The sequence below is a fragment of the Nicotiana tomentosiformis genome, chromosome 8, assembly GCF_000390325.3.
Source record: "Nicotiana tomentosiformis chromosome 8, ASM39032v3, whole genome shotgun sequence".
Lineage (NCBI taxonomy): Eukaryota > Viridiplantae > Streptophyta > Magnoliopsida > Solanales > Solanaceae > Nicotiana > Nicotiana tomentosiformis.
In genome coordinates, this window is record NC_090819.1 from 137,367,165 (window position 1) to 137,382,489 (window position 15,325).

Here is a 15,325-nt window from a genome sequence, read left to right on the forward strand (position 1 = left end):
TTTAAAACTATGATGGTGATGGTATATACAACGCCCCCTATAAAAATTAAAATTAAAAATTTGCTCTGTTAGCTTTCACTTTTCTTAACCAAGCAAAGTATATTCATCTTTTTTGTATAAGTTCTATCATGTTGTACACTTGAACTCTGCCCCGGGAACACATAACCATGTCTCTTAGGACTCTACGGACTTGAGCTTTATGAGCGTTTGATGCATCTGGCAATCTAGGCATCTAGCCGCAGTGGTTTGCTGCATCACAAGGAGTAGTAGGAGGAATGACTATTCTAGAATGACTATAATTTGGTGCAAACTCATTCTTTGTCTGTTCCATTAAGCATAAAAAACAATTAATATCTAAGATTAATAACAATGCTAAACTGGCCGACATAACTACCACTTTTATAAACCTCTTCATTTTTTCCACTTTCGATTCTTCAACTTCATCAATATAAGGCATCATCGATGCATCCTCTGTAATCTCTTAAACATAACATGGAAACACAGTTAATATGACAAAATGAACTTATTTTTCTTTCATTCATTGGTAGCTCCTGTTATCATGTAACAGAACCAAGTGCCATTAGCTAATAATTGTAATATGACAAATCAAGTAATACTTGACACGTATGTATAAGTATTGAGTAAGCCAACATGGAATTCATTAGTGCTAAATTGAATTATTGAACAACATTCAAAATGCTTTCCCACCTCTAAGAAGTTTTATGGTATAAGCAATTGATTACATGTAATGATCACTAATAAGGGTTTTGTTTTTTGCTCAAATTGCTACTTTTAGACCATAGCTTGTGCCTTGAACAAATTCAGCTGCCAATTCATGTCAAGCACACACGTCATATAAAAAGAAATTTATTCATGCACAGATCAGTTTACTACAGAACCAGCTAAAGCATTCACGGTTTCACTTTTGATAAGGTAGAACAATCAAGGTTTCAACCTCTAAACAAAAATTTTGATAGGAAAAAGGCTTAGAGAAATATTTCATAACCTCTGTAGTAATGCAAAGAAATGCTTGAAACTTCAAAGCTCCAGTAGAACATTATTCCTCTAACTGAACAAAATATACACTAACTATAAATAATCAATAGAAAAGCTTTCAAGTGTAAAAGAATATAACAGAAGAAGTCTCTCAAGTTGCCTATTCTGTGGAGAGCTTGTTAGTTGAAAGACTATCATTCTTGTTTAAACAAACAAGAGATTTAACATTGTAATCTTGTGTAGAAACGAAAAAGAGTCTCATCACAAGAGCAATTTCTCCATCGAAACATAAAAAATGCTGCGACGTTCTTGTTAACAGGATGATCTCTAGCTTTTCAAGAAAGTATGTGTTTGAAATCAGGGAATAGGTTTTAGAATTAAAATGTATTATATTTAGTATAAGGGCAATAGAAAACACGCATTCATATTACTATATTGTACAATCCATTGTCATTTGATGTCTTACCAACTTAAAAAACTACAAATGCACAAAACACCTATACACTTTAATTCGAAAAAGTTCAAGTGCAAAGTTTTACAGAGCAAAATTCATTCTAAGTATCTCCTTTGAAACTTCTCCTTACAATATTAGTTAACGTACCTAAATATTACAAGCTATATTCACTATAATATTTGATAATCTATCCTGCCATACTAACTGTGATGTTAATTATTTATTGTGTATGATTTTTGGCAATGCCAAACCAAATGGTATGTAGGAAAGAGTTCATATAGGAGAAATTAAATAGGTACAGAGAGAGAGAGAGAGAGGTTTGGTCATCCTTAATCTTTTGTGCAGTCCCACAATTTTAGCATATATTCTATAACTGGAAGGCTACAATATTACCATCTTCATTAGACTATGTCAAGAACTAACTTGAAATATGAAGTCATGGAAAATCTTCATAGCTCCTTTTTTTTTTGAGAAGGTAACATAAATCTTTATAGCTCGTTTGTGGAACTGATTATAAAATAACAGTCCTAAGCGTATTAGCATATAAGTAATAAAGGCCTTCGTAGGAAAGCTACTGTAATTTGTTGCTAAGCATTTCATTCGACTGCCTAATTTTCTTGCATAGGTTGTAGATGTTGAACTAATTGATGAACTTCAAATCAGTTTGCATAGTTACTTACATGAATATTTTTAACCAAGTTCTCTTCATTGTGATTTTCAAGCTACTAAAGACTACTGACAATTTCAGACTTAAATACCATGCATAGACATTGCATTGCATAAAATTGAGACTAAGACTCTCTGCAAGCTTATCATATAATCATCTCATATTGCCGACCCTAACAAAGATCAATTGTGACGGATCTGACAAAGACTACTAATTTGTGGACCGAAGTTGACTAACCTTCCATGGTGCCAGCAATCCTGTGAAGGCTGCAGACCTTCAATCACAGATTAAATACACCTGAATCGTCACTTAGGGCGTTGGTTATTTCAGTTGATCCCTCTGTCACATCTGCTTTCACCTGAAAATAATCAAAATAAGATTTGTGAATTCCATTACTCCAATTAAAATGAGTTAGACATATCATCAAACACCTTGGATGCATAATCCACTTCAACAACTATAGTATTATTTATGTTCACATTAAACAAAAACAGAAAAAGGAAGACAAGTGACTGCAAAAATATTAAAATATATAGGTGTGATATTGTCTTCTATTTTTTTCCTTTAGAAGAGATTGAAACACAAGCTGGTGAAGCAAATACACTACTAACCATAGATGATCGATTCTCCCTCTTTCGAGGTGGCGGTTCGAGAAATGTTGGAAGGAAACAAATTTTAAAGAAAAATAAATGGAAAGAGGCATGTACTCACACTGGAGATCAAGACAAAACCTTGGGTGGGCTGACTTTGCAAACAAAACCATACTTTTGATACTTTAGACTTTTATGCGATGGTTCCATTTTGGAGTAGCTAATTTGCACCAAAAGAGAATTAATCGAAAGACATCAGATAATAATTATCCAAAATCATACACTGACATTCATCAAGGTATCTAGTTTTAGACATGCATGTGAAGATTAGATACAATTACTTAGACTCATATAAATTCTAGAATCTAGCACGAAATTATCAGAAAAAAGGCAAAAAGCAAAATAGATTGGAGAAAAACTTACCAGAACTGAGAGCTGAAACTAACATATATTCAAAAAAGTGGAATGAGCGAAGAAAATTTGCAGAAATACTCAGCATCATGGAGATATAGAAGATTTTTAGAAACTGCTAAGTAATGAAAGAGAGGAAGGAGAGAAGTGAAATAATGAGGTAATGCGCTTAGATGACCATTTAGGCTGGGATAGAATAGAACAGAATAGCCGTACACGTGTTAGTACACGTGTCACAGAAAAGTAACAGTAAATTCTTGGATGGCAGCGAAATTATAACATTACCCTAAAAGACTCCACACTTTTGAGAATACAATTCTTGTTGCTTATTGTACAATCACATATTGCATTGTTCGTACACTTCTTCACATTTATATATAAAGTAGTAAAGTAAAGTACAATGGATAAAGCTTTTAATCTAGGACTCCGATTTCCAGATTCCAACTCCACTTTGTCGTGCCTTGAACTTTGTCAATTGTTAACACGTATGGAAATAAATTCTAATGCCCCATTAATTATTTCAACCACGTTAAAACACTCCCATCTCCTATCTTCTTCTCATTATTATTATTGGTGCAATTAAGTTGCAAAATTAATCTACCCTACTAATTATTTCACATACCTTTCTCCAAATATTTATCCAATTCCAAGCTCATGATTTACTTTTTTTTTTTTTTTTGGGCTAAAGACAATAAAGTTAAATAAACTAAGAAGTTATTATTTCATTAGAATAATTCATCAACCAATTATAGAATTATGCAGCATGAAATAATAATAATAATAATTTAATGTTAGTTACATATGAGCGCATATGCCAAGGTCAACAATAAATTCTCAGAAGGCCATTTTTGTGGAGTCACGTGAAAGTAAATATCCATGGTCATATTCAATCTAATGACAATAACATCTTAATCCAATTGTGTAACTGCTTTTTTAACAAATTTTTTGGTTGTGTTTGGTACCAAGGAGAAAATATTTTTATGAAAAATGAGTGATTTTATCACTTATTTCCCCTTATTTGGTTGGTGAGTGAAAAAAAAATTTCCGAATTTTTTTTTCTAGTGTTTGGTTAGAAAGTAGAAAATATTTTTTTAGGAAAATATTTTTTTATGATACTCTCCTCACCCACTTTCCCCAAGTCCCCATGTTTCCTTGCTCGCTCCCCCTCCCTCCAATACCCAACATTTTCAGAACTCTATTTTATTCAAGGAATTTAATTATTCTTCTAAAAATGCACACAAACCCAAAGGAACTAATGTGTTGCTTTACCTTTTCACTTAAAAATAACGTTATAATTTGTGTTCCATAATTAAAAAGGAAAGATTTTTTTTTTTTGCTTGAAAAAGAAAATACTTTTTCTACAACATGAAAATAAAGTATTCATTTTATTGAAATAAAAGAAAATACTTTCTCTACTTTGGTGGGATGAAGAATAGGGTGGGGACTATTGAGGAAGAGTTTTGGAAAATGTTTTCCTTCTCTTGATAGGGAAAATATTTTCCTCCAATTGATTCAATTGGAGGAAAATGAGTTCATGAGAAAAATGTTTTCCAAAACATTTAAGCCAACCAAACATGAAAAAATCGAAAAATATTTTCATCAGTACCAAACACACCCTTTGTGTCATTGCTGATGGTAACATTTGATCTAATTGAATGAATTAGAACTATGTACTTATTGAAATCTTCTCACTTCTGCCAACTCATTACTTGTCCAGTTTGGTTTTAAGTTCAAATAGGAGTACATGTTTTCAGGAAAATGATATGGTTTATTACTACCCCTTTTTGTCTTTGTCCATCTGCTTAGAATAAGTTGCTAGAATAGCTCACACGGTTGGCAAATTATCTACTCTAAATAAGCTAATTGATGATGAGAAAGAGAACAGTTGTTGAGAGAGTGTTCCCTCGTGTGTTTTGAGAGGTTGGCATACCAATCTCAAATCAAATATTTCTCCTAATTATACCAGAACATGAAATTAAACCATACTATATCTATACATCATGGTGGATCATATTGACAAGAGTGGGTTACTCTAGTGGTGAGCACCCTCCATTTCCAACCAAGAGGTTGTGAGTTCGAGTCACCCCAAGAGCAAGGTGGGAGTTCTTGGAGGGAGGGAGCCGAGGGTCTATCGGAAACAACCTCTCTACTCTAAGATAGGGGTAAGGTCTGTGTACACACTACCCTCCCCAGACTCCACTAATGAGATTATACTGGGTTATTGTTGTTGTTATGGTGGGTCATATCTTAATTATGAGTTTTTAAATATAGAATCAAGAGAAGACATACTGAAATAAAGGAAAGCAAAAGTGAAGTGAAACTTTAGTTTCTTGTTTAACATTTAAGAGAATCATAAATAAAAGTTAATGGGACTAGCACCGGAACGTTTGTTTCTGCTGGTACCTTCCTTGTTGCTTAATAATCATGAGCAAGTGCTGAGAGTCAATTCTCCCCGATAATGCTTAAGAGAAAATCGAGGTTACAAGACCATACTAGACAAAGGCTACAAGGCAAGACCTTTGCCAAAGACTCTAACCTTATTGTAGAGCATTGTGGTAGAACGGATCTTAAAAAAGGTCTCCCTCTTCTTTCGTTTCTATATAAGCTAACGGTCATTCCTCTTTTTTATCTTTTTCTTTTCATTGTCTTGAACCAAGAGGTTCCTGCTGCCCTGATAGCTGATGCCTCCTCCTTAGTGACTTGATGCCTCTTCTTGTCAAGCTTCTTGTATTGGTGGAAAAAAGACATGTCACGTAGACCATCAGTAAGCTGACGGGGCATGACGCGTAGAGCATCGATATAGCGACCCTCAATTAGGTGAATTATGAATGCAGGAAAGATACGGGAGAAACACCCGCGGGGTAGCGTAGAGAAAAAGAACCGGGCCTGATAGTTGTCAAGGAAGAAATAAGAACGAAATGAATGAAGGCTACAAAGAAGGGAAGATACACGAACCAGAAGTAAATAAGGAAGGGAAATCAGAGCAGTTACGAGAAATCTTTAGTTATGAATGTGCTAGTTACAGTTACCTATGGTAACGGGCAATCAATACAATTAATGCCATTAGTGAGCCCAAATTAAGTGAGAGAACCGTTATAATTATATGTTCCTATATAAGGACAAAAATTTCATTTGTAAAAACGTGTTACGATTATTACTGAAATACATACTATTATTCTTTGCTTTACTCTTCAAGTTTTAAGCCTTGATTTTGGGGAGTGATTGTCAATTCACTTCTTATTTTTCTTTGCTAATCATTTCTTTTTTTTGATCTATTCTTCCTAAAATTATTGGGAAAGTGAAGTAAATCTTGATTATCAGTAACCCGTTTTCTTCTAAATATTAACTTTGACCGAGAAATCTATTTTTTGTTAAACAAATTAGTTCTGTTACCGGGAATCTGATAATCTTTTCACTTTCCAAATTCTATTTTTTGACAACCAACTATGTCAACTGTTAACGAAAATAACCAGCTGAATCAACAAGGTGGAACTCCACCACACCACTCTCCAACGGGATCTCCTCAGCAGTCCCGTGGAGGTTCACCTAAAAAGTCTACATCACACGCTGATGATCAACAAGGGGACGAACAAACCGTAGAGCAAGATGCTCTAAAGCAATTGATTACGGAACACGTGAATAGTGCACTACAAGCCTTTGTCAGAGGATTGCCCACAAACTCCCCCACCGGTCAATACAGCAACCTCAAAAAACCTTCGCTCAAGGCTTGATAATTCTGGAAGTGGAGAAATTCCTAACGAATATCGTGATGGAGGATCAGGTATACCAAATAATTCTAATTTTATAAAATTTAGTACTAACTTTACAGAAACAATTGAAGGAGCAAAACGATCGCATAGAGCAAATACCTGGTTTGCCGCTTGTGATCAAAGGGGTGGATATTGACAAGTATTCAAAACAACCTTGGAAGCCAAGTGCAACACCTTTACCAATTTCTAAAAAATTTAAAATGCGTCATATGCCAAAATATGATGGAACAATTGACCGGTGGGGGAGTTACAACTTTAATGTCAGCACCTCCGAATTAGTAGTTGTTTTAGGAGGTATGGGAGATAAGGTGCGGTGGCCTAAAGAAATGAGATCAGATCCAAGCAAAAAAAAATCCAGATTTCTGGTGCGATTTCATAATGATCATGGCTATAGAATAGCAGATTGTAGACTTCTGCAGGGAAAAGTCGAGCATTTGTTGAAGCAAGGTTATCTTACTGATTGCAAGCACGGTAACCAATGATGCAGACGCGAAATAGCAACTACAGAATTCGGTTGAGGATGTTGTTACAAAGACCTCAACTGAAGACATACCAGGACAGACTGATGTTGATTCGAGACCCGATGTTATTCAAGAGCCAGAAGAAAATGAAAATATTAAGACAACTACTGAAGAACTCGAAGCTATAGTGCTATTTATACACTGACCAGACAGAAAAGTTTATGTCGGAGCAAATTTAAACCCAGAAATGAAAGTTAAGTTAATTGAATTTTTACGAGTTAATATAGATTGCTTTGCTTGGTCGCACTCAGATATGACAGGTATACCACCGGAGGTGATGACCCACAAACTGAATGAGGATCAATCATACCCACGTGTCAAGCAAAAGAAGAGAAAGCAAGGATGCTTAAAAAATCAAGTGATCCAAGATAAGGTACAAAAACTTTTAAAAATTGGGTTAATACAAGAGGTAAAGTACCATGACTGGTTAGCTAATACCGTGGTAGTTCTCAAAAAGAATGGAAAATGGCGAGTTTGTGTAGATTATACTAATTTAAGTAAGGCTTGTCCTAAAGATTCACTTCCTTTACCGCATATAGATCAACTAATTGATTCTACCACAGGACATGAGTTTTTGAGTTTTTAGATGCATATTCAGGATATAACCAAATAAAAATGGACCCTCTAAATGAAGAAAAAACTCCGTTTATCACAAAAAGGGGGACTTATTGTTATAAAGTCATGTCATTTGACTTGAAAAATGCTGGAGTCACGTATCAAAGATTGGTGACTAAAATATTTCAAGAACATCTGGGAGAAACTATGAAAGTCTACATTGACGATATGCTAGTCAAGTCAGCACATGCGGGAGATCATTTTTAACACTTGTCAGATACTTTTGAGATTCTCCGCAAATATAATATGAGGCTAAGGGTGGCAAGTGGGCCGGTCCAGGCCAGGGATCGCGGGCCAAACGGGCTAAACGGGCCAGGACCGTTTGGCCCAGTTTTAGTGGGCCTAGGTCGGTCTCGTGGGCCGGTCCTATGATTTGGGCCCGCCAGGTACGGTCCCTTAGCGGGCCAAACAGTCCCAACGGCTATATTTGTTTTAGCCGTTGGCTATTTATAAAAAAGTCATTTAACCCCCCCAACTTTGTTTTAACCCCAAACGTTTTATACATTTAATATATATACTATACTATACTATACTATATATACATCTTATATACTATATATAAGATGTATATATAGCTTATCGAATATAGCTTATTACTTATACATATACATCTTATATCGATATATATATATATATATATATATAGACACATATTATATCGATAATATATATACATCTTATATATAGTATATAAGATGTATATATAGCTTATCGAATATAGCTTATATATATATACTATATATACATTTAATATATATACTATACTATATATACATCTTATATCGATATACTATATATACATCTTATATACTATATATATTCGATATTAAATATTGAATATTAAAATTTAGGTCACAATTCTATAATAAAATTTACAAAGCATTATCTTAGATATTTCTTTTAACATCCTTTTGTCTCTAATATCTATTTAATTTTTTTTTTTTAAAAATAAATATGTTGGGTCCACTTAGCCCGTTTAGCCCGCGGGCTGGGACCGTTTAGCTGGTCCCTACAAAAAGCCCATTTAGGCCAGGGCCCGTTTAATTTGGGACCGGCCCGTGACCGGGCCCGTGATCGTTTGGACCAGCCCACTTGGCCCGTTTAGGCCCGGGACCGGTCTACTTGCCAGCTACATATGAAGCTAAATCCGAATTTTTTTTTGGCGTGGATTCATGTAAGTTTTTAGGCTTTCTTGTTTCTAACAACGGTATTGAAGTGAATCCTGCACAGATCAAAGCTATCGCGAAAATATCAGATATACTCACGAGCAAGAAAGAAGTACATATATTAACAGGCAGGATAGCAACCCTAGGGATGTTTATAACAAAAACGTCAGAAAAGAGTTTTAAATTCTTTTTGGTATTAAAAAAGCAGAATTAATTTGAATAGACTGATGAGTGCCAACAAGACCTCAAGAACCTAAAATCGTATCTGTCAAATTCGCCTTTGCTAGCCAAACCAAAAGATGGTGAAAGGCTTCTCATCTATCTCGCTTGTCAGAAGTGGCGCTAAGTGCGATGTTGGTTTGAGAGGATAAAGGTAAACAATCCCCAATTTATTATGTTACTAAATCTTTAGTAGATGCTGAGACACGGTATTCCCACTTGGAAAAGCTTGCTTTAGCGTTAATTATGGCATCTAGGAAGTTAAGACCTTATTTTCAATGTCATCCTATTTTTGTAATTACTGCTTTCCCCCTGAGGAATATACTGCATAAACAGGAATTATCAGGTAGATTAGCTAAATGGACAATAGAACTCAGTGAGTATGATATCATATATCAGCCCAGAACTGTAATAAAATCACAGGTTTTAGCAGATTTTGTAGCGGATTTTAGCACGAATTTAGTTCCTGAAATAGAAAAAGAACTACAGGTATTTACCGGAGCTAATCCGGAGACTTGGACTCTATTTACCGATGGTTCTTCAAACGTTAAATAACGGGTTTAGGAATTGTTCTAATTCCACCTTCGGGGGAAGTCATAGGACAAATAATAAAATGTTATCCAATCACTAACAATGAGGCAGAGTTCGAAGCTGTGATTGCAGGCTTGGAATTGACACAAGAACTTCGTATAGAGCAGATTGTGATCAAAAGTGACTCGCAGTTAGTGGTTAACCAGATGCAGGAGACTTACGTGGCAAGAGAAACGCGAATGCAGCAATACCTGGAGAAGGTGTGAGAATTGCTTAGACAGTTTCAGACATGGAAGGTCGTGCAGATACCCAGGGAAGAGAATGCAGAAGCAAATGCGTTGGCAAATCTCGCGTTTGTCGCGGATGTAACAAATATAGAAAATGCTATCGTGATACATTTATTTCATTCGACACTTGACCAAGAAAAAAGTGAGGTAAATTTTAATAATCTAACTTGGGATTGGAGAAACGAATTTGTGAATATTTTGTAGTATGGTATCTTGTCTGAGGACAAGAAGAAGTCATAATTGCTTCAACAAAAAGCCGCTTGGTATTGCTTGATTCGTGAAAATTTATATTGAAAGATGTTTGGCGGACCTTTAGCACGATGCCTCGGTCCATCACAAATCGAGTATGTGATGAGAGAAGTACAATGACAATCACGTTGGGGGAAGATCATTGGTAAAGACGTTAATAAGAGCAGAATATTATTGGCCAAAAATGGAAGAAGAAACAGAGAACTTTGTAGCCAGGTGCGATAAATGTCAACGATATGCCAATAACATACACCGCCCAGTAGAGCTGTTGCATTCAATTATTTCAACATGGCCCTTCATGAAATGGGGCATGGACATTGTAGGCCCATTGCCTCAAGCTAAAGGAAAGATACGGTTTCTATTAATTTTAACAAATTATTTTTCAAAATGGGTAAAAGCAGGTGCTTTCAAACAGGTGCGGGAAAAAAAGCCAGGGACTTTATTTGGCGAAACATTATATGTCGATTTGGGGTTCCAAAGGAAATCGTGTTTGGCAATGGCCAGCAGTTCATAGGCACAAAAATCACAGAATTCTTTCAAAATTGACAGATTAAACGGATTACATCCTCACCTTACCACCCTACGGCCAATGGACTAGCTGAATCGACAAATAAAGTTATTATCAATAACTTGAAGAAGAGACTAGAAGAATCAAAAGGCAAATGGCCAAAAGTATTACTGGGGGTGTTATGGGCTTATCAAACGACAACAAAAATAAGTACGGGTGAGACTCCATTTTCACTTATATATGGTGCATAAGCTTTGATTCAGATAGAGATAGGTGAACCAAAGTACAAGATACACATATGCTAATGAGGAAGCAAATAAGGAGGAGATGCGAGTAAATTAAAATTTATTAGAAGAAAGGAGGGAAGCAACATTAATTCGAATGGAAGCTCAAAAACAGATGATTGAACGATATTATAACATGAAAGCTAATTTGATATACTTCAAGATTGGGGACTTCGTCCTCAAAAAGTGTTCCTGTCGACAAAAGCGGCCAATGCAGGAAAATTGAGCCCAAATTGGGAAGTCCCTTACAGGGTTCGAGGCATAGCTGAAAAGGGAGCATACGAGTTCGAAACCATGGATGGAAAGGTACTACCATCAAACTGGAACACAGTTCATTTTAAGAAGTATTACTTCTAGACTAGGAAAGTACCCACGGTCAGGTATCACGCAAGTTCAATTTTATTTTGTTCTTTTGAATTTTACTAACCATTTTAGATGATAGGCAACAAGCTAGCCCGTACCAAATGATGATATTAAACCCGAAAGGCATGTGGAATATTGAATTATTCCTGGTCTAGGTTGCAACCTTTCTGATGAAAAAAAGGTTATACAGTCATCATCTTAATAATTATTTCCGAGTCCCGTTCGTATTTTCCTTTTCAGGGAATGGACCAAAAGGAAGGAGTAATCCAGTGTTCGAGATTTTATACGTCAAAGCTCCAACACTGGGGGGACTATACATATAGAAGGAAGCAACATAACCAAAAAGGCATTGTTCAGTTCAGCCTGAATCAAAAACCTTGAAGAAACCTTGAAATTTTTTCAAAGGAGTGTGAACTGCGAAAAGGATGTAAGATATTCCATATTCCCACGAGTTTTAGGTTAAGGCCAAAAATTTAGTCACGGGATAATAGACTCGATTTTGTATTTAAAAATCTGCTACAATGAAAGCAATTATGAAAGTGTTGTATGAACAGTTATGGAAATGATGTATGAAATTTATTTGAAATTTCAAAACATAAAACTTCCTCAAATTAGTTTTATTTTCATGTCTACTTCATTTTTCATATATTTGCATCAATATGAAGATGAGAAGTCATCTTTATCAGTGTCGTTAACATAAAAGGGCCCTCTTTTATAAAAAGCTGTGTTTATCAAAGTCACGGATTGTTAAGGCACTTTTAAATGTAAGAAAAAGCTTAAATATCAAAAAGGCAAAGAGCATAATATGCGGCAAAAGCAACCGAAATATTTATATATATTAACCTTGAAAAACAAGGGAGATAATTTGTAATCAAACCCCAAAAAGACAGGGGCATCCAAAAATAAACCTTCCAAAAAAGTTGTTAAATTAAGGAAAAAACAGCATAAGGGAGTTCCAAATACATGCTAACAAAAAAGTAAGGGAAAGGAAAAAAGCTAAGGAGAATCATCAACAGGAGCATCATCGATGGGAGAAGAAGGATTAACTTGGGAAGAAGAGGCTTGAACATTAGCTCTGCCAGAAACAAGTCCATCTCCATCGCCCTTGGAACCTTCGTCTTCAGGTGAGGAAAAGCTTTAACGTTGATGAGTTTTATCAATTGCTTCTTTCAACCTAACAATCTCAACATTAAGGTCAAAACCCTCCTGGTTGTCTTCAACTAAAGTCTCGAGGCGAGTGTTCAAAAAAGCCCAGCTCACATCCAATGATAACTTATCCTTGAGAGCCTCATAATCCTTATCCCACTGATCAATCTCAACACTCAACTCTTCTTTTTCTGCTTCCGAGACTTCATAGGCTCTCTTTAAAGGGGCGAGAGAACTTTTCAAGAACTGAATTTTATCTGTAGAGTTGCGGAGATCTTCCTGAGCTTGGGTAAGTGTCTGAACCAATTCTCCCGTGTAAACCTCTTTTTTATTGAGGAGTTCTTTCAAACCCCTTATCTTTTCAGTAGCCTTGGAAAGTTGTTCAGCAAAAGAGGATTCCAGTATGTCCTTGTCCTTCCCGACCTGGCTGGAAGAAGCTTTTTCAACCGCTAACTCGGCGGAAACCATCCTCATTTATTTCTCCAAAGCATTCTTCTCTTCTGCAAGAACTTCCTTTTCCAGTTGAAGACCTTCGAATTATTATTTCCAGTTGTCATCCTTGGTGTGCAATTCAATAACTTGCTGGTCAGTCTGAGAAACTCTTTTCATAAGCTTTGTGCCAATTAAATTAATCTGCAAAAAAGGTAGGGGAGGAAGAGTTATGAATGAGAAGAAAGAAGAAAGGAAGTGTAATTAAAATTATACCTTCAAAGAAGAATGAACAATGTCATTCATTAAGGTCAGTGAGCTTTGTCCTTCTAACTTCTTCTTCTCCGCGGGGCCTAGCAGTGGCTTCAACCACACATCAGCTTGACCGGATTTTCTCAATAAGTTCTCGCCTTCAGGGACCTCAATTACATCCCTTTTCATCTCCCTTCTGTTGCTAGAAGGTTCGGCTTCCACATGAGAAGCAGCCACGGGAGTAACAATCGGAGTAACGTCAGGTAAAGACACATGGGGGTTAATGGTACATGGAACAGGAAGGGAAGCAAGAGGCAATTCTTCAGAAATAGGCCCGAAAGCTTCTTCACCCTCGAAGCCTTGAGCGAACAATCCATCAACAGAACTGGATGGAGGATTAACATCCTCATCAGAAATCACTAAAGGAGCATTTTCTGGCTCATCTATGAGTCTGAAAGGAATTGAACTTGATGGAAGGTCATGAGAGGTAGGAGTTTCATCATTAGAAACCACGCGTCTCCTAACACCCGACTTTCTCCCCAGAGAACCTTCTTCTATATCCTCTTCATCATCAGAGCCACGAGCTTCGTCAGTTTTCCTTTTGGGGGAAGGAACATTCAAAATCCGTACCTGGGCAAGACTCATGGAAATCTTGGTTGATGGAACAGATGCAGGACTAATACTACGAATTGAAAATCCTAATTAAAAAAAGGTGAGGATGCAATTTTTTTCATATAAAGTAAAAGAAGAAGAAGAATTATGAAGGTAAAAAGTACCGTGCATTTTGACTTTCCAACCAAATTTTTAAGAAAGGAATTTCCAACATCTTTTGTCCATAGGAGCAGTAGTTAACATCTTTTCTACCCAAGCACAGAACTTGAGAATCTCATCAAAGACTTCCATGATTGCTAAAAAATGGGTATGTGATTACATAAAATAATTCGAGGCATATAAAAAAAAAGAGAAGAAAAACTTACGTGCAAAGTTCTATTTTTCTGGGAAAGACATGTTTTCTTCACCCACTAATCCACTAGTGGGGGTAGCAATAAAGAGGACGTACCAGCCACAGTCTCGGTCATCCTCGGGGATAACCAACACTCTTTCACTTCTAGCCACGAGAGAAGAAACTTCTTCACGAAACAACTTAGGGGAATAAAGATGAAGCAAGTGCCAAAAAGTAAAAGGGACGAAAATAAAATCTGATAAATAACGAAGGCAAGCAACAACCCTCCACACGATGGGCCTGTCACACCCTGTTTTTTCACCTTTACAACCCTCCTTAAAAGATAAAGAAGATTTTTAATCTCAAAAGGGTTTTCAATTTGAAAGTGACAAAAAATGTTTGTTTAAAAGGGATTTTCTCAGAGTCGCCACTTGGCATATAATCTCGATGTGCCAAGTCACCAATTAAAAGTAATTTTTCCTTAAAAACATATTTGTCTCTAAACCAGTTTGCACCAGAGATTCTAGATAAGGGGTTTATTTGACTCGGGAAGAAGGTGTTAGGCATTCCCCGAGTTCCGTAACTAGTACAGTTGCATACATGATCTAGTTGAGTTGAAAGAATACTCTAATTGAGGTAAAACATACAAAAAAGAAAATAAACACAAAAGAGGTTCGAGATTGTCCCTACCTAATAAAAGAAAAGAAGATAACAAAAATAAATCTAATTATCCTACTATGCCTCCACGATATCGCCTCAGCCTCCTTTTACATTCACTTCGGGGTATTCTCCTGATAAAAATACTTATAGAGTCTACGGGGCATTCCTCTGAATATGAACTAAAGGGAACGACCTCTCACCTCGAATAAAATAAAAGAAAAGACCTAAAGTTTGCCTATCCGAGTGTGGTCGGCCTAGACATGC

General features: G+C 36.1%; 1 long non-coding RNA gene across 1 annotated transcript; it reads right to left on the bottom strand.

Annotated features, from left to right (window-relative positions):
* Positions 1-299: 299 nt before the first annotated feature.
* Positions 300-3,314, bottom strand: LOC104097560 (uncharacterized). Its single transcript, XR_686567.4, has 2 exons — positions 3,131-3,314; positions 300-2,475 (listed from the first exon to the last, which is right to left on the bottom strand). It is a non-coding gene; the product is annotated as an uncharacterized lncRNA (long non-coding RNA).
* Positions 3,315-15,325: the final 12,011 nt, after the last annotated feature.